This window comes from Eschrichtius robustus, chromosome 2 (genome assembly GCF_028021215.1).
Source record: "Eschrichtius robustus isolate mEscRob2 chromosome 2, mEscRob2.pri, whole genome shotgun sequence".
In the NCBI taxonomy this organism is placed as follows: Eukaryota; Metazoa; Chordata; class Mammalia; order Artiodactyla; family Eschrichtiidae; genus Eschrichtius; species Eschrichtius robustus.
In genome coordinates, this window is record NC_090825.1 from 11,780,582 (window position 1) to 11,805,039 (window position 24,458).

The 24,458-nt window shown below is 44.4% G+C and overlaps 1 long non-coding RNA gene across 1 annotated transcript in view; it reads right to left on the reverse strand.

The window, feature by feature from the left end:
• LOC137755881 (uncharacterized) overlaps window positions 1-20,678 on the reverse strand; it is a 37,043-nt gene extending 16,365 nt beyond the window's left edge. Inside the window, exon 1 of the long non-coding RNA XR_011072119.1 lies at window positions 20,611-20,678. This is a non-coding gene — a long non-coding RNA (uncharacterized lncRNA). The remainder of the gene's footprint in view (window positions 1-20,610) is intronic.
• Window positions 20,679-24,458: the final 3,780 nt, after the last annotated feature.

Sequence of the window (24,458 nt, forward strand, 5' to 3'; positions counted from 1 at the left end):
AGTTTTGGTGGCCTGGTGGGGGTGAGAGCCTGTTGGAAAGGGCTTAAAGAGAATGGGAGGAAACAATGCATGTCCCTCAACAGATGACTGGATAAACAAAGTGTGGTATATCTATACAGTGGAATACTATTCTACCATGAAAAGGAATGAAGTACTGATACATGCTCCAACATATATCAATCTTGAAAACATTACATTGAGTGAAAGAAACCAGTCACAAAGGACCACATGTTGTAGGATTCCATTTATATAAAATATCCAATATAGGCAATCCATAGAGACAGAAAGCACATTACTGGTTGCCAGGGACTGGGGGGCCCTGGGGAAAGCAGGGAATGGAGAGTGACTGCTTAACGTATACAAGATTTCCGTTGGGAGTGATGAAAAAGTCTGGAACTAGACCAGTGATGGTTACACAACATTGTGAATGCACTTAACGTCACTGAATCATACACTCTAAAATGGTTACAGTGGTACATTTTTGTGTATTTTACCACAATAAAAAATTAAGAGAATAGGAGGAGAGAGATTAAAGACAGCACAAGTGGAAACTGTAAAAAGGAGAGAAATCGAGTGGGAGCTCTAAGCGAGGTCAAGAAAAGTGTGTGTACTAATGGGAATGAACAAGTAAAGACAAAATTGATGATTCAGGAGAGAGAGGAAGGAGCTGTTGGACACTGACCTCCAGCAGAGGAGAAAGTGAGACCCATCACAGGAGGAAGGGGTTGGCCTTTGCCAGGAGCCCAGGCTTTTCATCCATGGGAAGAGGGGGAGGGAGAGAGTGTGAGCACAGATGCAGCCTTCAGGAGGATAGACGCAGTGGTGAGGACCTATGGAATCTCTCTCTGCGATACAGGGGGCAAGGTCTTCTGCTGAGCCTGAGGATGGGGAGCAGATATGAAATAGTCATCTATGAGCGGGAGAGTGACTAAACCAGGGAAATATAGTACAATCGCTGCACTTCACTGGGGGTTACTGATCTTTCATCTCCAGTGAGACATGGTGGGTATCTTGCTCCCACTGCCCCTACCTATGTGGGAGCAGCCTCAGAAGAGGCAGCAAGTGAGTTTGGCCACAACAGGGTTGTGGTTTAGCCAACAGTGATGGTGAATTTTATGTGTCAACCTGGCTAGGCCCCAGAGCCCAGATTATTGGTCAAACATTATTCTGGATGCTTCCGAGAGAGTGTTTTTAGATGAGATTTACATTTGAACTGGTGGACTTTGGTAAAGCAGATTGTCCTCCATGATGTGGGTGGACCTCATCTAATCAGTTGAAGGCCTTAATAGAACGAAGATTGACCTCCCCTGAGCAAGAAGGAAGTCGGCCAGCAGCCGGCCTTTGGACCTGAAGTGAAACACCAGCTAGGCCACCCTGCAGATTTTGGACTTGCCAGTCTCCATAATCATGTGAGTCAATTTCTTAAAATAAACCTCTTTCTATATAAACACCCCGCCTGTTGCTTCTGTTTCTCTGGAGACCTTTGACTCATACATCAACCAAGTACAATGAAATGAGAGAGGAGAAGGGTCTGGGGTGTTTACAACCAACTGAGGGTGGATGTCCAGCTGGATACGGAGGAAAGTGAGGGTGCAAAAGGAATGAGGCCAATGACTGCGGGTAAGTTCAGTGGATTGTGGTCCCCGTGTGTTTAAACAATTGTTGGAGTTGGGCATTAGAGGGAGTTATAAAGCCAATTCTGAATACTTCCAAATTAGCATTGTGCAAGAGAAACACTGAAATAGATGTGTTTCCATTTTTCTCTGGAAGAACAATTGCAAGATAGAGGCTCCAAAGGCCTGATGAACTGTGTCCCACTCCCCTCCTGGAGTCCAGGCAGGAGGCAGGCTCAGAGCAGGGGGAGGGCAGAGGGACGGGGACGGGCTGCGGTCAAGGAATGGCGACAGGGCAGGACTGGAGCGAGAATGGCCTGAGAGAGCCACCTGCACCTCGCCTGGCATGATGGCCACCCGGGGACATTCCCGTAGCCCTGGAGGGACCAGGCAGTAACTGAGAATCCATCACGGTGCCTGCCAGGGGTCATCAGGACTGCAACAAGGGGACGCAGAAGGCCAAGGTGACAGCCCAGAGCGAGGAGGAAGGAGGAGGCTGTGACCGGGTGCCCAGGCAGCAGTGGGGCGCCCAGCTCCCCAGCAGCCATCAGCACACACAGAAAATACAACGAGTTCCCGCCAAAGGCCAAGCAGGAAGACACGCATCTCCTAGGCCAGCTCAGAGAACCAGCCACCCGCCACAGTGCTCCAGAAGCTTCTCCCTGCCCTGGGGATTTCTTAGGGGGGAGGAGGGTGAGAGGAGAAATCATGCAGGTGGGAAAGGTCTGGTAGGAACTTTGAATCTTGAGGCAACTGAGAAATTTACTCAGGAAGGCTTTTGTTTTTAACCAGAAAATACAGAATTACCTTGAGTGGCGAGTCTGGCCTTTGGAGGGGAAATGGAGCAAGAATGTCATGGAGGTTGTTCCCACTGAGAGGAAAAGGCAAATTCCAGAAATCTGGTTGAATGGTGACCTGAATTCTGATGCCACCATGTGAAGGGGGTGATGTTATACAAAACAACTCTATAAGTTGAGAGCATACGACAGAATCACAAGATAATCTCTGAATGGGAAGAAGCTTTAGGTGGTCTAATCTAGAGGTTAGATGACCTTGCCCCCCTCCGCAGGGGACAGCTGGCCTCGGCTACAGACACTTCTGGTTGTCACAACCGGCCTCTAGTGTGTGGAGACCAGGGATACTGCTCAGCATCCTACAATGCACGGGGCAGACCCTCACAACAAAGAATTCTGTCAAGAGTGCCAAGGTTGAGAAACCCTAGTCGAATCCAAAATTCTCTCCAGACATGCGTGTCCTCAGAAAAACTCCCTCCTGGCTCAGCCAGGAACTTCCGTGGTCATTTGCCCAGTGACTCAGTGATAGAGGCAGGACCTGTTCCCAGCTCGGCCTGACCCCAGAGTCTGTGCTTTCTATACCTCTCTGTCATGAGCCAAGGCCAGTCAAAACAGGGACATTCTACTTGCGGTGCTCTATATGCCCAGATGGTGGGCTGTGAGGAGTTCTGCTGAAGGGTCCCCTTCCCCTAAATCTCTCTCCCACCACCTGCAACAGTGCCTGCTACTCCATCACTAAGAGTCCACCCTTCAGGCTGAAGCTCCTCCCGTAAGATGCAGGTACCCTATACAGGTTTGAAGAAATTACTCTACAATATAGTCTAAAAATGGTACTACTGGTTGACCTTGGCAAGGCACTTGACCTCCTGTGCCTCCACTTCCTCATCTGTAAAATGGGAATAATAATTATACCTACTTCCTGGATTGTCACACAGATGGACTGAGTGATTCTATGTAAAGCCTGACACATACTAGGTACAATTGGTGTGACTGTTAACTGTGTATTCCAGCTTTGGAGGGGAAATCTAGATGGTCCCTTTAAAAGCCTGGCAGGAACCCAGGTTTTAAAAAAAAACAGCAGCAACAAAAGTGCAGCTTCTGCAGTTTCTTTTCAAGTAAGACAAACTGTTCAAAACTGAACAAGCATTAGTAAGAAGTGAGTGACTGACTCTTCACTTGGTTGCCAAGGAAACACTCCAGGTTGGACAAAAGACTGTGGTGGAGGTTGATGCCAGCTCCAGAAGGAGCCCATAGAATTCCGTCCTTCTTCTCCCTCAGACACAGGAGGAAAACTGAGCAAAGAGGCGCACAGGGCATTTTAGAGCTAAACCCTGTGGTTCCAAGAAAGCCTCGCGTCTCAGCAGAAAGCTTGCTTATTTATTTCCGATGCCTTGGCAAATCTACTCAGGACAGACAAGAATAAGCCAGGCTTTGCTGGAGTAAGCTGCACACTTGTTCTCAGGTTGGCGGAGGTTGTCCGTGGGCTGTTTGGACACCAAGTGTATGTGGGAGAAAGCTAAATATTTCTCCGAAGAAAAAGAAGAAGAAAAGAGCATAGGGTGAGCAGGAGTAAGAAAGGTTGTGGTAGGACCAAGATGTTGCTATTTCTGGGAGAAATTATTTCCCTATTGTATTCCAGACTTGTTACGGACTCTTTTTTTTTTTCCCTGTGGTAAAAGACACATAACATAAAATTTACCATTTTAAAGTGTACAGGTTGCATTCATACTGTGGTACAACCATCACCACTAATTCTGTAACTGAGCAAGACCCTATGGGGCCTTCCCAGGACAGATCCCAGCCCCACCCACCCACCCATGTCCTCTGCCTGGCTTTGTCTATAGAAAAACTTTAGTCAAAGAATAAATTTAATCAGAGAAGCGAGAAAATGCAGAAAGAAAGGAAAACAGTCAAGCAAGACAAAATAATAGTAGTTTAGCCATTAAACGAAGTCAAGGACCTTTAGTTCCTCTGCAAGGGCTATAGATGATATGCTGAGCCATGTCCTTTGAGCTGTTTTGCAGATACTGAAACCCTCACCGGGTGGAGGAAGTTAACTGTATGCTGCCCACAAGCACGTAGACCCCAGACGGGTCGGAACCAGAAGGTTGATGACGTTGACTCCCAGTTACTTCCCACCAGCCAATCAGAAGAGTGTCCACGAGCTGATCACACACCCCACAACCCCCTCTCTTACCCTGTCTTAAAAAATCTTTCCCTGAAAGCCTTCAGGAGTGTTCACGCCTTTTTAGCACTAGCTGCCTGGGCTCCTTGCTTGGCTCCTGCAATAGATGCTGCCCTCTCCTTCACCACAACCCAGTGCCAGGACATTGGCTTTACTGCTTGTGGGCAAGTAGACCCAAGTTTGGTTCAGTAACAATTCCAGAACATGTTCATCCCTCCAAAAAGAAACCCCATCACCAGTCACTCCCCACTTCCTCCTGCCCCCAGCCCCTAGCTACCCTTAATCTGGTTTTTGTCTCTATGGATTTTCCTGTTCTGGATATTTCAAATACATGGGATCATACAGTATGTGGCTGCTTTCACTCAGCATGTTTTCTGAATTCCTCCATGTTTTAATACATATCAGACTTTTGTTCCATTTTTGGCTGAGTAATATTCGATTGTATGAATATAATTTATTTGGTTGTTCCACTCATCTGTTAATGAACATTTGGGTTATTTGCACTTTTTGGCTATTGTGAATAATGCTGCTATGAACATTTTCTACATGTTTTTGTTTGAACTCCTATTTTCAAATCATGTGGGTATATACCTAGGGGTGGAATCACTGGATTTTATGGTAATTCTATGTTTAACTTATTGAGGAACTGCCAGACTGTTTTCCACAGCAGCTGCGCCATTTGACATTGTTATGGAAATGATAACACCTCATACTAGTAAAGAAGCAATGCTGTCAGCCCCTATGGAAATCAGTCTGGTAACATGAGGAGCTGTGTAGCTTGGTAGAAAGAGCATCAGACTGGAAGCCAGGACACTGGGTTCAATTTCCAGCTGTGCCAACTACTAGTTGATGAAATACTTATCCTTCCAAACCTCAGTTTCTTTGTCCATAAATGGGAAATATCTGCTTCATAGAGCTGTGGTGAAGATTAAAGAGTTATATTAAAACACCTGGCATCTAGGAGTTCTAGCTATTGCTATTATAATGTATAATGTTATTATCGGATATTGAGAGCCATAAAAGTCATGTTATTTAACTCAGAAAGTCTGCCCTTGAAAATCTATGCCAAGGAAATCAAGTTCCCTATTCCTACTAAAAAACAAACCTTGAAATATATGTCCTGGGACTTCCCTGGAGGTCCAGTGGTAAAGAATCCGCCTTCTGGGACTTCCCTGGTGGTGCAGTGGTTAAGAATCCACCTGCCAATGCAGGGGACATGGGTTCCATCCCTGGTTCGGGAAGATCCCACATGCCACGAAGCAACTAAGCCTGTGCGCCACAACTACTGAGCCTGTGTTCTAGAGCCCTCAAGCCACAACTACTGAGCCCACGTGCCACAACTACTGAAGCCCACGCGCCTAGAGCCACCACAATGAGAAGCCCACACACCACAATGAAGAGTAGCCCCCGCTCGCCGCAACTAGAGAAAACAACAAAGACCAGACACAGCCAAAAATAAATAAATAAATAAATAAATAAATAAATAAATAAATAAATAATTTTAAAAAAGGAATCCACTTTCCAATGCAGGGGATGCAGTTTCGATCCCTGGTCAGGGAACTAAGATCCCACATGCCACAGGGAAACTAAGTCCGCATGCCGCAACTACTGAGCCTGCGTGCCTCAACTAGAGAGCCCGCTTGCTGCAAACTCCAAAACCCACGTGCTCTGGAGCCCGCGCACCACAACTAGAGAGAGAAAACCCACACACCACAACTAGAGAGAAGCCCACATGCCTCAACAAACGATCCCACATGCCGCAACTAAGACCCGACGCAGCCCAAAATATAAATAATTAAATAAATGCCCTATTAAGAATGAGTTAATAGTACCATTCTTAAACAAGAAGGAGAAGAAGAAATCCAACAATTCTTGAGCACCAGCTTGGCCCTAGGTTCTGGGTTAAGCTCTTGACATACTCATTTATTAAATGTGCATTTATTGAGCCTCTACTATGTACTACTTACCAAGCTGGGCGCTGAAAATACAGCACCAAAGAAGAAAGGCATAGTCCCTGCCCTCATGAAGCTTCTATTCTAACAGGAAAGAAAGAAATAAAATAATTCATGATAACAGCTAACACTTACTGAGTACCTGTTTTGTGCCAAGTCTATTCAAAGCCAGGGGTTGGCAAATTACAGTCCGTAGGCCAAATCCGGCCTACCACTTGTTTGTGTAAACAAAGTTTTATTGGAATATAGCCACACCCATTTACGTATGGATTACTGTCTATAATAGTGCTTTCACACTACAGCGTCAGAGCTGAGTAATTAAGTCAGAGAGCACGAAATCTAAAATATTTACTACCTGACCTTTTACAGGAAAGTGTACCAACCCCTGTTCTAAGTACAACAAACCTTAGATATAGGTACAGTGCTAATATTGTGCCCATTATACAGATGAGGAAACTGAGGGAGGGAAAGATGAAATAACTTGTTCAAAGTCACAGATGTAGAAAATGAAGGAACCAGATCTATATTACAGTCTGGCTACAAAACATGTGCTATACACTCTATGCTGTACCGACTATTAGATCAAATATAGGTTGATTTAACTATAACTGTAGGAAGTGCTGAGAAGAAGGAGAGTATGCCATGTATCACTGAGGTGCAAAACGGAGGCTAGGATCTGAAAGGTGAGGAAGGATTGGCTGGGTGGCAATGAGACATTCCAGGTGTAAGGAACAGTGAATGAGGGCCTTGAGACAGTAAAGAGCTGGCCCATTCGAGGGACAGAGAGAAAGTATAGCTGGAGGCAGAGGAGGAGAGAGTGGTACCTGATGGATCTCATGAGAGAGGCAGGAGGCAGATTATGCAGGGCTGAGTAAACCAGTGTGAAGATGCTGAACTTTACACTAAGAGCAAGAAGGGTCTTAAGCCAGAATGTGATAATATTAGATTTGCCTTTTTTCAAAGATGACTCTGGATATAGTGTGAGGATGAGCCTGGAAGGCGGGAACTGAGAGTGGAAGGAGAGACCCAGTAGAGGCTATGGCCACAGTCCAGATGAGAGACACGGTGGCTTGAGCAGGGCTGGGAGAGTGGGGGACAGAAGCAGACGGATTCAGAAGCTGTTGTGGCTGGGCAGGGGTGGGGGCAGAATCAGTAAGACTTGGTGACTGACTGGCTACAGTGGTGACAGAGAGAGAGAGGGTCAGGGCTGGCCGTGTGGCTTCAGTGCTTTAATGTGTATCACTTCTAGGGTATTGCTCTGGGTTTTGAATTGTAACAACGGACTCTGCTCTAGTTCGTTTGAAAAGAAGAGGATTACAAGGCAGAATTAAGTGCCTAAGAGAATCTTTGGAAGGAAGAGTAGATCAGGTCTAGGCTGAGGAACAAATCCCTGATGAAGGTGGCAAGGAGACCCTGGAAGGACACTGCCTGTGCCAGCAAAATGGAGATGCTCTATCCTGCCTCTTTGCTCACACAGTTCCTGATTCAGAGTCCCTGCTGGTGAATCTGATTGGTGGACTCTCAGTCACATGTCTGCATCCTAGCAGCAAAGGAGGCTGGGAGGTGTCCCTGGTTTTCGTTTTTATATTTTGATTTCTATGTTGGGAGAAAATCAAAATGTGAACAGCATGTTCCAAAGATTCTAGGCTGCTATGAAGAGCACTTTTGTGCTAGAATGGATGGTGGGCGGTAGAGTTAGGTCACTAAGAGAAAAGACCAAAGGAAAGCTGGCGGGAGAGGGAAAATAGGGGGTTCCTTTTTCGATCCGTTGAATGTGAGGTACCTTTATATCCAGAAGGTAGCTGGTGAGATCCTCCTTAATCCTCATGGCAAACTACAAAATCCTTCTTTTGATCCCTTGCCCTAATGCCACACAATCAGAAAGTGGGGAAAATGGGGGACATGAATCCAGGACATTTTGGCCCCCATGGCTGTGGGATTTTTCTACCTCACACACACTGTCTTCCAACTTTATTATTGGCCTTTTAATCTCTGCCTATTTGGGGGTAATATCATCAATAGTTTTAATTTTATTTTTATTACTCCTGAGGCTGACAAACACCGAGAGCTGGCCTGACAGCCTCAAGGAAGAGCCTATCAATTCCAGCAGACTTTTCTATAGAAATGCCATATTGATTCTACAGTTTATATAAAAATGCAAAGGACTTATAAGTCAGCCAAACAAATTTTGAAAACGAACAAAGTTGAAGGACTTACATTACCTAGGTTTCAAGACTACTATAAAGCTACAGTAATCAACAGTATGGTATTGGCAAAGGATAGTTGTAAGATGAATGAAAAAGAAGTGAGGGTCCAGAAATAGACCAACATATACATGGCCAATTAATATCTAACAAAGATGCCAAGGTGATTCAATGGGGAAAGGATGGTCTTTCCCCACAGAAATGCTGTTTGAACAATTGGATATCCATTAAAAAAAGGAAATGGACCTGTAATCTTACCTCACACCATATACAAAAACGAACTCAAATAGGTCACAAACCTAAATGTAAAAGCTAAAACTGTAAAATATCGAGGAAAAAAAGTAGGAGAAAATCTTTGTGGTCTTGAAGTAGACAAAAAGCTCTTAGGACACAAAAAAGCACAAATCATTTAAATATATATATTAATAAAATGGACTTCATCAAAATTGAAAGCTTTTGTTCTTTGAATGGTACAGTTAAGACAATGAAAAGTCAAACTGCAGATCGGGAGAAGCAATGGACTTGTCTCAAGAACAAAAAAATGTTTACAATTTAATCATAAGAAGTCAAACTAGTTTTTTTTTTTTTTAATGGGCAAAAGATTTCAAATGCCTTCACTAAAGAGGATATACAAATTGTCAATAAGCACATGAAAAGATTCTCAACATCATTAGTCATTGGGAAAATGCAAATTAAAAGAAAACCATAATTTAAAAAGAGTCATGTACCACAATGTTCATTGCAGCTCTATTTACAATAGCCAGGACATGGAAGCAACCTAAGTGTCCATCAACAGATGAATGGATGAAGAAGATGTGGCACATAAATACAATGGAATATTACTCAGCCATAAAAAGAAACGAAACTGAGTTATTTGTAGTGAGGTGGACGGACCTAGAGTCTGTCATACAGAGTGAAGTAAGTCCGAAAGAGAAAAACAAATACCGTATGCTAACACATATATATGGAATCTAAAAAACAAACAAACAAAAATGGTCATGAAGAGCCTAGGGGCAAGACGGGAATAAAGACGCAGACCTACTAGAGAATGGACTTGAGGATATGGGGAGGGGGAAGGGAAAGCTGGGACAAAGTGAGAGAGTGGCATGGACATATATACACTACCAAATGTAAACTAGATAGCTAGTGGGAAGCAGTCGCATAGCACAGGGAGATCAGCTCTGTGCTTTGTGACCACCTAGAGGGGTGAGATAGGGAGGGTGGGAGAGAGGGAGACGCAAGAGGGAAGAGGTATGGGGATGTATGTATATGTATAACTGATTCACTTTGTTATAAAGCAGAAACTAACACACCATTGTAAAGCAATTATACTCCAATAAAGATGTTAAAAAAAAACACACACACAATGAGTTAACACCATACACCCACTAGAATGGCTAAAATTAAAAGACTGGCTATGCCATGTTGTCAAGGAAGTAGAGCAACGGGAGGTGTAAAATTGTGCTTTGGAACACAGTTTGGCAGTTTCTGAAAAAATTAAACATACACTTAACATATGACCCAGAAATTCTGCTTCTAGATTTCTACCCAAGAAAAATGCAAACATATGTACTCAAAAGATCTATATATGAACGTTCATAGCAGCTTTCTTTAGAGAAATTGTGTGGCATTAAAATACTTCACACCATTATAAAGGAATGATATAGTGATACATGCGAAAACATGGATGAGCCTCGAAAACGCTATTATTAGTGTCTCAGTAATTTTTTCATGGCACCTAAGCCAAAATACCCAAGGTTCTATTTATTTAGAGGTTAGGTCCAAACAACTCCATAATAGGGGTTCCCGAGGTGTTGAACAGAAGTCTCGTGTTTCCCTCGGAAATTGTAAATGCCCATGGTGGGTTTGCTGTGGTGTCCCGGGGTGCCTCAGCACAGTTTAGGGGCCATGAAGGAAAAACGGTTACCTGAGGCTGTGGGAAAAGGGCATTAGTGAGCTTTCCGGTGTGATGGAACCTCCCTAAATTTTGATTGTAGTGGTGGTAACACATGTGTATACATTTGTCTAAAATGGATGCATTTTGTTGCATGTAAATTATACCTTACCAAAGTTGACTTTAAAATAAAGGCCAAAAATATTTTGGGTATGAAAATACATCTCATGTGTGCATATACACACTCATAAATACACACACTCACTCCTCTTTTTGCCTGTTCGTAGAATCATAGAACTACGTTTTGTTATTTTTGTTATCGGCCACACTAATTGACTCTAAGACTCAGTTTTCACCACTGAGATCTACTCCCTGTTGAATATTATAATGCATAATATAGATGCTTGCTTTGGTATTACTTTACAATGGAAATTAACTTATAGCTGAAAATATCTGGTTTAATGTAACACATGAAATATCATCAGCTACTTCAGATGATTGAACATCAGGATGATCAAGATAAACCGTAGTGCTGCTTGTTTTTTTTTTAAACAATATTTGTGAGTAAAAGCTGCTAGGAAAGGTTCCTTCTCGCTGTAATTCTTAAACCTTACACAGATAAAATGTGAGAATCATTTCTTTCTACCGTACCAATAGTCATCAAAATGTATGTTGGTTTTTTTTTTTCTTATTTTCTTCAAGGTTTGCACTTTAACAAATGTTTGCAACAAAATTTTATCTGGCTAAAACTTTTTCTTCATCTTTGGAACATTTCCTACAACCAATAGCTAAATCTTGTCGTGGGATCTAGTGCTGAAGGGACTCAGACATCCGCTAATTATTTTATCTTCTTTCTTTGCAGCAGGTCGGTCTTTGCCTTGGATAAAGTGAATTTTCAAGTCCCCAGAAGGCACTAGCCTTCTGCTTTTAAAGTCTCTAGAAGACACTAGCGTCCCCAGTCTCAGAAATGCCTTCTCAGCACCAGGGAGGTCTGCTTGGGTCGGATATAAATCTCACATTGTGCAGTTTAAGCTCATTTCCTCTTTTTTGTACTTGCTCAGTTGATTAGTGCCTCCTTCATCCTGGCTTAAATCACAAGTACTTTGCCCAGACGCTCCTCGATGCCTCGTCACTGCCTTCATTCACGTGTCTTCCATCTCTGCCCATCGGCCACCCAGGGCTACCCAGTGATTCCCACAGCAACCTTGGCATCCAGGGCCTCCTCTGATGGTAGTCTGTTTATAACTAGGAGACCACATGTCCTGGTCTGCCGGCTGAGTGCTAGTATATGCCTGTTGTCTGGCACAGCTTTTAAGAGTGCCCCCTCCTCTCATCCTAAACAGTGTCTTGGTTTGCTTAATAAATTATATGATCCCCTTATTTATAGGAGATGAAGAATCAGGGTGATTTCCCTGAACCTCCCAGATTATGGGGCCGCATACTCCAGTACAGCAAACAGAGGAGACCAGATAGAGTGACTAAGTATAGAGTGGAATTGCACTGGCCCATATGGTACCAATAGCCACCTGACATGTGTCTAGTTCTAATTGAGTTGTGCTGAATGTGTAAAATACACTCCAGATTTTGAAGCCTTAGTACCAAAAAAAAAAAAAGCAAAATAGCTCATTAATAATTTTTATATTGAAATTGTATTTCAGGTATGTCTGATTAAATAAAATATATTGATTAAAATTAAGTAATTAATATATACTTAGAATTCAAATATATTATTTAAATTACTTTACTTTTTTAAAGAATTATTTTACTTTTTAAATGTGGCTACTAGAGATTTTTTTTTTTAAATAAATTTATTTATTTATTTTGGGCTGTGTTGGGTCTTTGTTTCTGTGCGAGGGCTTTCTCTAGTTGCGGCGAGCGGGGGCCACTCTTCATCGCAATGCGCGGGCCTTTCACTGTCATGGCCTCTCTTGTTGCAGGGCACAGGCTCCAGACGCACAGGCTCAGTAGTTGTGGCTCACGGGCCTAGTTGCTCCGCGGCATGTGGGATCCTCCCAGACCAGGGCTCGAACCCGTGTCCCCTGCATTGGCAGGCAGATTCTCAACCACTGGATTACTAGAGAATTTTAAATGACACATGTGACTTGCCTTGTGTTTCTACTGGACCGTGCTGCTCTAGATACAGTAGGTCATTCCCAGGAGTGGTCCTACTTCTGACTTTCCTTTTCCTTTCCTACAGTAACACCAGGCAGCTGAGGGGTAGATAGCAACCATCTCAGGTATTACTCCTCCCAGATGGTATTTGTCTGACGACTGTGGTCACTGATTGTGCACAATCCCTACTCAACCAAGGTGTTATGGGGTGGAAAACGCAACACTCTCCAGTTAGGAGATTGGAGTTTTAGACCCAGCACTGCATCTGGGTGAGTTTAGCCAGAAACCCAACCTCAGAGGACCTTGGATTTCCCCTCTATAAAAACAAATGAAGGCATGGAGCTACATGACCACTGAAGCTCCTTCACGTTCTTTCCAAAAGGTCTAAGCCCATGAATGAACACTGTTGCTATCGCAGGGATACATGCAGGCTCAGTGGTAGAGCGTGATTTAGGAGGAGCTCTTGGGTTGCCTCATAAATCATGTGCCTCCCCCGCCATCAAAGCTGCCCTTAGACCCAGAATGCCACCAAATTACATCCCTTGCCACAATGGCCAACCCAGAAACCAGCATTTAGATAAGGAAATTTGTCACGTGCTAGTGAGAATGCAGGCTAAACAAAAATACATAAGATTAGGAAGGACTTTGAAATTCAGGGATGATGGACCCATTAAAGGTCACTTAAAAAGGTGAAGATTATTTTAGAGAAATAACAATCCTCCCCTTGCCCAACAACATTTTTCTGGAAACCGCATATGAAGAATAACTAAGGTAGATGGAACTTTCACATAACAGCAATATTGTAGTGGGAGTATCGTTTCTGATGGATGACTCCACATCATAATAATCACAGACACTAAAGCAATAACAACGTATAGGACCAATCCTCCCAGGAGGTGTTTCATTTTAAGAGAAAATTTATAAACGCAAATGAATTTCCAATTTGTGGCACATGGCAGCTAGGTGGGCTGAGGGGAGACCCTTTCGAGCAGAGAGCTTTCCGGTTATTATTTTCTAATAACCCTCATCCCCTCAGGGCTGCAGCCATGCCCCGAGAAGGCAGGTGAATTGACATCAGAAAGCAGGTGTTCTGCTTCTAAGAAGCCCGCCCTGGTTTAGCAGATTAGCTAACTGAGTCCTTGAAGGGCATGGAACAAAGTTTTGAAGAAGCAGGCTGGAAGCTAGATTATCATCAAAGCTCTCTGAGTGTGAAGATGGAGAACAGATGAACCAATCAGTGGGTAGCCAGGAGGCACCTGAGGGATATAGGAAACAGCCAGATGAAGTGGGACTCCTGGGCATCAGGGGCCAGAAAGGGCTAAAAGACCAGGGAGGATGGACCCAGGGCCATGGGGAAGGCAGAGGACCCCACTCCAAGGTCACTGGACTGCCAAAGGCACAGACGAACATAATTTACGTCTTGTCTTGCCAAGGGCCAGCCCCGCTGCTTCCTGTGGGTGTGCATTTCCTTTCATTCAAACCCTCAGCGAACTCAGAGGAATTTGAAAAGTGTGGTCAGTCTTTAGTGAGTTGTTTCTCTTGTGCTCTACATAAAGGGTTAATCTAGTGGGAAACAGTCCCCCATCCCTGCAACATTTGACTGTTCCTGGTGAAGGGAGAGGCTGCAGAAGAGAGAATACAGACTTCTCAAAATTATGAACACCTGACCAGAGGTCAGGTCAAAGTATGAATAAGGAGAAGGAAAAAAAGGTGGGGTGAGAAAAAGTAAAACACAGCATTAAAGAGAAGAAAGGGTAGATAAGGAAAGTGAAAAGAAACCAAGAAAAAGGGAGAGAGTGGGGATAGAGAACACGGGAGACCCAAGAGGAGAGACACAGCAGGTCCTGGGATAAGAACTAGAATTCTGTAAATGGCTCCAGTCCCAGCTTGCTATTGGTTGAGCTTTTGGACAAGCGTTATTGGAAACCCCTGAAATCTTAGCTGTTTTTAATTGCTCATCAACTGCTTTAATACTTAGGAACATACAGCCAGTCTCCACGTGAGCTAATTTTTTGTTCTACAGTGATGTGACCACAGCAATGCGACCCACTGATTTGGATTAAATCAAAGCAAGGGATTAAACCTTGAACCCCATTCTTCACATAAATGTAAAGGCTACCAGGCATTCAGTGTGGCTTGGGAAGCAGAACCTGCACTAAGGGCCATCGGCCTGACACCTCAGCCATCCTACCCCTCCGCCCGCGGGGTAGACGTTAGAAGATGCATGAGTGGAGGCGCCATGTTACGCAGTGAATGGCAGAGCTGAGATTCATTCTTAGTGTTGTCTGACTCCAAACACTGGCCTCTCAGCTCTACGTCACACTGCCTCATTAAGAGCCAGGGCTCTATGATAACAGCTACAGTTTTTTGGTGCACAGGAAATAGTTGAGACTTTATGAAACTTTTGGGTTAGTGATCAAAGCCAGACATGACCTCACTCTACCTGGTCTGTGCAAATGGGCCATTGTTTGGCTCTGAAGCAAATTCTTCTGTTCCCTGGTGGTAATAGCATTATATCTTCCTTGAGGTCACAGTATTTTTGTCTTTCCACTTTACTAGGAATCTGAGAAGGGCACAGAGGTTTGAGTGAGGGGTCTCCCTAAAGGCATTTTCCATGCATCTGAAAAGGGCGCCGTATTTCCACCAAGAGTTAGATCTTAGCATCTGAGCCAAGTAATAAATAAAAATGTAACCCAAGGGAAGCCCCCAGCCCCTTGAAACACTTGAATTCAGATTTCCAGCCTGGATGGGAACTTGGTTTAACACACAATCCACAACAGGAGAGCCTGGGGCTACTCACTGGACCCCAAAAGGCTGACCTGAGGCCTCACTGCCCAGACTTCCAGGGGGGCTGAGATTGTCCTGGCACCCAAGTCACCACATTCTCCTTCAAGCCCTCCCCACCCATCACATCTTTCAGGACAGCCCCCTCCTCTCCAAGGGAGAAAGCCCTTCCATCCAGCCCCTATATGGGTCTCACAGACACTGGAAGCTTCCTGCTGGCTCTACCAAGGGGAGGCACAAGCCCAACTCCTGGGTTACCCTGGGGTGGGGGGAGCCCAAACAGTGCCACTCCATCCAGCTCTGCCTCTCCTCCTCCGTCTGCCCCTCTGCTCCCCCGGTGGTGCTGGGGGCGGATTTCTCCTGAAGAACCTGAGGCAGATATAACTTACCTGCACAAAACTCGGTTTTCTTCCAAGAACCTCCCAGCCTGATCCATGTGAAGACCGTCAGCTCCTTCTTTTACCATGACTTTGACCCTACTTCCTGTGACGTAATTACTGTTTGCTTCTTTCTTGGCTTGTTTTCCAACCACTAAGGGTCCCTACATTAACTGACAAAGCTTCTTTAGTGTTCCTAAACTCTCAACAGATATTTGCTGTTGAGATTCAGGAATGAGAAATATGAATTCTCAGGAACTCCTAAAATCATATGCTATTATATATATTTTTTATAACATTTTGTTGACGTTTTTATTTTTTATTTTCTTTTTTTTTTGGCTGCGTTGGGTCTTTGTTGCTGCATGCAGGCTTTCTCTAGTCGCGGCGAGCAGGGGCTACTCTTCGTTGTTGAGCATGGGCTTCTCATTGTGGTGGCTTCTCTTGTTGTGGAGCACGGGCTCTAAGGCACGTGAGCTTCAGTAGCTGTGGCACACAGGCTCAGTAGTTGTGGCACGTGGGCTCAGTAGTTGTGGCTCACGGGCTCAGTAGTTGTGGCTCGCGGGCTCTAGAGTGCAGGCTAAGTAGTTGTGGCACATGGGCTTAGCTGCTCCACGGCATGTGGGGTCTTCCCGGACCAGGGCTTGAACCCGTGTCCCCTGCATTGGCAGGCAGATTCTCAGCCACTGTGCCACCAGGGATGTCCCCCGTTGACATGTTTTTAAATGAGTGGCTACATAAAAACAGTGAAACATAAGCTCCTTTCCTTTTTTTAATGCAATGAAACTATTGTCCATTTTACAAAGAACTGTAACCTACAGCAGATATTCAAACACGGGAAAACACCAAATACTATCTGATAGTATTTAAACGACTTAACGTTCGAGCCTCTCAGCCAGGTTTACAGCACTGCTCTCACATGTCAAAATTGCAGTTTAAGGGCCTATTTGGCTTCCAAACTTACTGTTTCTTATAACCCTACTCACAACATTTGTATAAAGTACACTATGCATATGGATTTATTAGTATTTCTTTGATTTGCAAGAATGAGTCACCATTAGCAAGAGACAGGGCCATGAACACACACACACAACAGCTACAAGCAAGACTGACTGAGTAGATTGTGACCACTTCCGTCCTAAGCGCTCTTGTCATTGTTTCCTGAAATGTCCTGACCCTTCCGCTTGTCATTGCTTCCTGCTCTTACTTTTGACCTGATGTCAGGGACTCCTAACTAGTTATGTCTCCAGGTTGATAATTAAGCTTTCATTCTCACAGGAGAATTATTGTTTTTCCCATTTTCCCAATTGCTTGTCTGATTTATCCTCAGGATTCGGGAATTTTGGAAAAACATAGAAATTTTCCAGGAAGTGCTGGGAAGGAATTCCTAGATGGGAACACCACTTCTTCCTTAGCCATCCAGAGGGAATGGCTACAGTGGACCACAGTTTCTTTCTAACACCCATGTGACTTAGCTGATAGCTGAGGAAGCAATTTAAGCCCTCCCACTACATAAAAACTCATAAATTTTTATTTTTGAGAGTATATCTTGCAGCATCTGTCCACGTATTGACTTGTTTATGCAATTCCTTGCCTATCTACTCTGTGTCAGGCACAGCTTGGGAGACAGGAAGATGAGAAGACAGTCTCCAGGGCTTCCCTGGTGGCGCACTGGTTAAGAATCTGCCTGCCAATGCAGGGGACACGGGTTCGAACCCTGGTCTGGGAAGATCCCACATGCCGCAGAGCAACTAAGCCCGTGCACCACAACTACTGAGCCTGCGCTCTAGAGCCCGCGAGCCACAACTGCTGAAGCCTGCGAGCCACAACTACTGAGCCCGGGTGCCACAACTACTGAAGCCTGCGCGCCTAGAGCCCGTGCTCTGCAACAAGAGAAGCCACCGCAATGAGAAGCCTGCCCACTGCAACGAAGAGTAGCCCCCGCTCGCCACAACTAGAGAAAGCCTGCACGCAGCAACAAAGACCCAATGCAGCCAAAAATAAATTAATTTATTTTAAAAAAGAAAGAAGACAGTCTCCAGCCAGGGCTCAGCCCTGGAGAGGGAGGCAGTGTAGGGAACCAGGCTCCCATCAGCTGGGAGTCCTTGGTTATGGAGCAGAGATGCCAGTGTGACCCTGCCTGGAGCCGGCCAAGGTTTCACACAGGAAGTAATGGTTTGCTGGACCCTAGAGGGAAGGGACAAGTGTTCCAGATGGAAAAGGAAGAGATAGAAACTCCACATTTGGAGGCCAGCCTGTGCAGAGCACAAAGGCACGTGGAGAACATGGGACCGTGACCTGGAAGGCGCTGCCTGCACTCCACACTGGGACATTTCCCTCCATCCTTTGATTAGCGGGAAGCCTTTTTTTTTATCAGCTTTATGGAGGTATAACTGACAAACAAAAAATGTATATACTTAAGGTATGCAACATGATACACATTGTGAAATGATTACCACAATCAAGCAAATTAACACACCCAACACCTCACATAGTTACCCTTGTGTGTGTGTGGTGAGAACACTTCAGATCTACTCTCTTAGCCAGGTGTCAGTATACACTGGAGTATTGTTAACTATAGTCACCATGCTGTACATTAGATCCCCAGAACTTACTCGTCTTATAACTGGAAGTTTGCCACATTTGACCAACATCTCCCCATTTCCCCCCCCCGCTCCCAACCCCTGCCAACCACCGTTCTCTCTGTTTCTCTGAGTTGAAAGCCTTTGAAGCATTTAATCAGGTGAGCAACATGATCAGGGCTATGGGTTAGAACAATTCGCTAGGAAAATTCCCATCCACACCTGGCTGCGCGGATCCTTTTGAATAACTCCAGAGAGCCAGAGCCCACTGACCAAAGGCATACTCCCCAACTAGTTGTTCCTGCTGGATTTATATTTAGGTGAGAGTGGGTTTTTTTCTTTCATCAAATGGTCTAGGTTACAGGATTTCCCTGGTGGTCCAGTGGTTGAGAATCCGCCTTCCAATGCAGGGGACACAGGTTTGATCCCTGGTCAGGCAACTAAGATCCCACATGCCGCGGGGCAACTAAGCCCGTGTGCCACAATTACTGAGCCCATGCACTCCGGAGCTCACGCGCCACAACTAGAGACAAGCCCATGCACTGCAGCAAAAGATCCCACGTGCTGCAACTAAGACCCGACAGAGACAAAAATAAAATAAATAAATAAATATCTTTTAAAAAACTGCGTAGCAACATAGGAAAATATTTATTTTTACAAAATGGTCTAGGTTAGCATTTGAGCTTTCGTCTAAAAGAAACAAGGGGATGTCAGCGCCCAAAGGCACCACACAGGAGCCTCTCCCATCTCAGTTCCCAAGCTGATTAGTAGAAACTGTCACTTCCCACTGTAAGCTCCTTCTTTAAAGACTGAGCTATAATACCCTATTCCAGTCAAGAGACACCTCCATAAAAAACTGGGGGCAAGCTATCTGCATCTAACTCTGAAATGGTGCAGGAAAGGCAAATGTGGCAAAATGTTAAGTGCTGGTGAATCTGGGTGAAGTGCACCCAAAAGTTCTTTGTACTCTTTTTGCAACTCTTCTCTACACTTGAAAGTATTAAATGATGCCTTAATATCTCCTCCCGTCCGGAGGCTACAACAGTCCTTTTGATGATGATCACAGCCACCGTCTCAGGAAATCCTGCTACCCTGTGTACATCACATTACAATGTCTCATTGAATTTTTACTACAATACAGTGAGGTAATTACTATTGTCTCCATTTTACTGATGAGAAAAATAGAGATTTAGAAAGGTTAAATGATAGATTAGATCAAATGATTACTCAGTCAATAGTCATACACGCACCCAACCTCCATGAGCAAAGTATACTTTCCCCATCCCATATTTGTCGGGCTTGGGCCATGGGACTTAATTTGGAAAAAGGTATGTTAATGGACAAGACATGAGTAGCAACTTAAAATGTAATTGCGTGGTTGGGCTTACACTCTTGTGCTTCTGCCATGACTATAAGAAAAACATGTCCTGGGTAGGTGATACTGGTCCAAGGAGGATAAGACACATGTAAAGCAGTCTGGACTTAAGTCACAGCTAGAAGGCAAGGCCAGGTGAGCCCAGACTAGACCAGCCAACACCAAGTACGCCCATGGAAGCATGTTATTAGATGTTACTGAGTTTTAGGGTCATTTATTACATAGCACTATGGTGGCTATAGGTAACTGATACATCTAACATGTCTCCAGAGCAAGTGATGGGCTTTAAAGCTGGGCTTTAACAGCATATGATTTCTCCTGACAAAAAAGGGAAGGAGGAACATTTCAGACAGAAAGAGTTTAAATCCCAAAGGCATAAAGTATATCACTGGAAAATCGGGTGACAGATGATGCTGAAAAGGCCAGTCGGGGCCTACTCATGTGCTTAAGTATCGGGATAAGCCAGACAGCACTGCAGTAACAACTAAAGTCTTAAATCTCCATGGCTTGTCACAGTGAGGTTTTGTTTCTCATTCACAAAAAGCCTGAAGCAGGCCAAGCAGCCTCCTCCATCCAGAAACTACTCTGTGTAGCACACTATATTAGTTTGCTAGGGCTGCTGTAAAAAAATGTATCATGAAAATCCACAGAGATGTATTGATGTATGCATACAGAGATGTATTGTCTCACAGTTCTGGAGGCTAGAAGTCTGAAATCGAGGTCTGGCAGGGCCATACTCACTCCTCAGCCTGTAGAGAAGGATCCTTCCCTGCCTCTTCCAGCTTCTGGTAGCCTCAGGTGTTCCTTGGTTTGTGACAGCATAATCCCATTCTTTGCCTCCACTTTCACATGCCCTTCTCCCCTCTGTGTCTGTCTGTGTCCAAATTCCCCTCTTCTTATAAGGACACAGTCATACTGGATTAGGGCTTGCTCCAGTGACCTCATGTTAACTTGATTCTGTCTGCAAAGACTCTAGTTCCAAATAAGGCCATTTTCAAAGCTACTGAGGGTTAGGACTTCAACACAGCTTTTAAGAGACACAATACATCCCATAACACACACATAGCTATGAAGCCATCCCAGAAGGACAGAAGAAAACTGGAGGATACCATGGGATGTGTTTAAGGGCCAGGTCTGGAAGTGGCTTCTATCCCTTTTCATCCGTCTCCCAAATGACCAAAACCTTGTCACATGATCCCAGCCTAACAGCAAGGGAGGCTGGGAAATGTGGAGGAGCACGTGGATATTTGATGGGCATCCACAGTGTCTTCTGTGATCCCCGGTTCACGAGTCCAGGCTTCGTTCTTCAGGCAACAAGAAGCCACAAAGCGTGGGGAGGGAGATGGAGGGAGGGGGTAAAATGAGTGGACAGAATAGAGAAAAGCAATTCAGGAGACTAGGAGATCTGTTGAGATGCCGTACAAATCACCCAGAAGGTAGACGGTGAAGATCTGCAACAGGGCTGAACTGCTAGGAAGGGAGAGGAGGAAACAGGTTTGAGGAAATTGTTGGAGATAGAGTTGTGCAGCCAAACAGAAGGGAAGGAAAAGGAATCATTTTCCCGACTTACAATCGCTTCACATCAGGACTTTAAAGGGTCTGAGCCAAAGGAACACGTTCCATTTCGGAGAAACTCTTCTGAATACTTTGCAACGTCTCAAAAAGCAAAATCTCTCAGAATTAAAAAAAAAAAAAAAAAAAAAGCGAAATCTCCAAAACCAGACCATTTTGCTAAAATTGTCTATATTGTGGATACCACCAGAGCTAATGAGCCCTTTTCCTGTTATTAAGCCTGGAAAGGAGATGAAGGGGCAAACTCAAACCAGAAACATCTCTTTGGGGACTTTCCCCAAAGGGGAAAGGGATCAGAGAGAAAGGAATGAATTTCAAAAAAATATCCTGGAGGCTTCATGCTTCCACTGCGATACCAGTGCTGCAAGATGGTGCCAGGAGTTCAGCACCACTCCTGGAAGAGAGAAAGAAAACAGCTCCCGGCTGCAAGGTCCAGACCAGAGCCTCGCTGGAGGTGCCAGCTTTTCACGGACACGCATGTAAGTTGCGTGCTCCTGGAGAAAACCTCCGCCAGGACGCCGATGCCCTACGATAAACAGCTCTCCCGGAGGAAGGAGGCCCAGCTCTCATGCACCATTTATACATTCCTTCCTGGGGACCACGAGCACTTATTTGCTTCCCATTTACTACCCACAGTAGTAAAGGAAAGAAGCAGCCTGTTACTTATCACTGAAAGGATTTTTGAAACAATGCGAAAAGGGATTGGTCCTTCCCAGAGGGACCATCTGGCCCCCTGAAGGGAGGCAAGGCGGAGGAGGAGCCCCTCCAGGTACGAAGCGTGGTGGGCAGAGGCGGTGAGGCTCTGCGTGTGCCGTCAGGAGGCTTGCTGCATGTGGCCTGGTCCCTTGTCCCCCTCTTTCGCTGTCATCCCGAACCTTAGCCTTCACTTCTACGTGACCTTGGTCGTATTACAACAATTCCCTCTATTCTCCCGCTGCTGCCTGGAGGAATTGCAGAGGCCTGACCTCTGCTCAGCGAGACAAATGTTCTCTTCCCCACTCACCACATTAAACACTGTTTTCTAAATTCGCCAGGAACCCCCCAGAGTTAGAGAAGCCAGGCAAGCTTGGGAGAGTGAACAAGGGGCTCTTAACACATTAAGAATGTTGGACTCAGCTAGAATGCCTTTCTCTTCTTTTCCTTTTCTTTTTCCTCCCCGGTCTCCCGCTCCCCAATTTAAATCTTCCTTCTCGCCCTCCTTGGGCTCAACTGGACTCCACCCTCCAGAGCAAAGAGAAAGGTTAGGAGAAATATAGGAGGATACAGTATCATGAGGTCAAAGCGAGTCAGACCAGGGAAGGACGGGAGAGAGCAGATTCAGCCAACCCCTCTCAGACCCCAGGCTTTGCAAGGATCCAAGGACTTCGGTCTTTTTCAGTGCCCTTCATCAGCCTACACCACAACATGCCTTGCGGGTATCTGCTAAGTGGCCTAACAGAATGCTTTCTGAATCGAATGCTTTCTGCATGCCTCGGTGACTTGCATGCAGTCCGTTGAAGACAAGAAAGGAAGCCTCCCTTACCAGGGCGCTGGGCCCCTGTGTGCACCTGCTGGAGTAGGTGTCTCTCGCTAGAGGGATTGATGGAACAGACTGCAAACCCGCTCGCCTCCCAGAGCTGCAGAAGTTGTTAACCTTTTCATCACACACACAAACACACATTCAAGGTTAATGATTTTTAAGATCTGCTTCAACTTGGAACTTACCTCCTTAAAACTCTTCAGGGGCTCCCCGCCGAATTGGTGAGAATATCTAAAATCCTGCAACGGGCAAAGCTCCACATCAGCAGTTCTCAAACTTTTTAATCGTGGAATCCCTTTACACTTGTAAAAGGACCTCAAAGGATTTTTATGTCTGTGGGTTACATCTACCAACACTCACCATATTAGAAATGTAAACCGAGAAGATGTTATTTTAATTATGAATGTATTTTTAAATAACAATAATAAAGCTATTACATGTTAATATAATTAATACAAATAACACGTACGATTAACACAAATCAGGTTATGAAGACTAACTCTATTTTCCAAAACAAATCATTTTTAGTGAAAAGAGTGGCACTGTTTTACATTTTTGCAAATCTTTTCAGTGTCTGACTTAATAGAAGACAACTAGATTCCCACATCTGCATTCAATCTGTTGTGATAGATTATGTTGATAAATCTGAAGACAAGCCGTCCTCACACAGACATGCAGTTGGAAACCAGAGGAATGTTTAATAGGCATTTCAGATCATTGTAGATATTCTTTTTTGATATTGCACCAAACCTCGGCATGTGGTCATTTCTTAGCGGTTAGTTGCCATGTGGAACACAAAATCGTATCAGTGACTTTCTCATATACTATTATATTAAAATCCACTGGACTATCTTGCTCTTTGAATGGATCTTTCACCCATACAAGAGGCTGAACCATCACACATTGGTCATTTGGAAAACATTGGCTGAGTTAGGCAGATCTTGCAAATGTTGTCACAGCATATTTATACAATATCACAAAACACTTCTCAATATCACCACCCATCTCATCAGAAAAATCTTGAAGTATTAAGGAAACTCTCAACCTAACTATGACAGAAGTTTTCCAAAAGTCTAGTTTTCACTTGGACGCTCACATTTTATTATTGGCAACAAAAAATATTACTTTGTTCATTTTTGAGAAAACATTTGGCAAGTATTTAAGTCTGAATAATCATAGTTAGATCATCTGCCAGTCATTCTTTCAAGTAAAAACAGCGCTTTGTGAAGCATGAGGCTAGTTCAGCTCACAACTCAAGTCAACCATTGGAGCTGGAGAACACAGAGCACTTTATGTGTATTTCCCATTCCATTACACAGAATTTTTAAAAAAACTATACCCAAAAGAAGAGCCTTAGTAAGAAGTAATCATTTTTACAGCTTCATCAAGGACATTTTAAAGTGAAACTCATATATATGTATGACTCCTAGTTCAGCCTTGATTTGTGCTAAAGCCCCACTGGTTTTACCCACCCTTGAGTAATTTGATAGGGATTGCA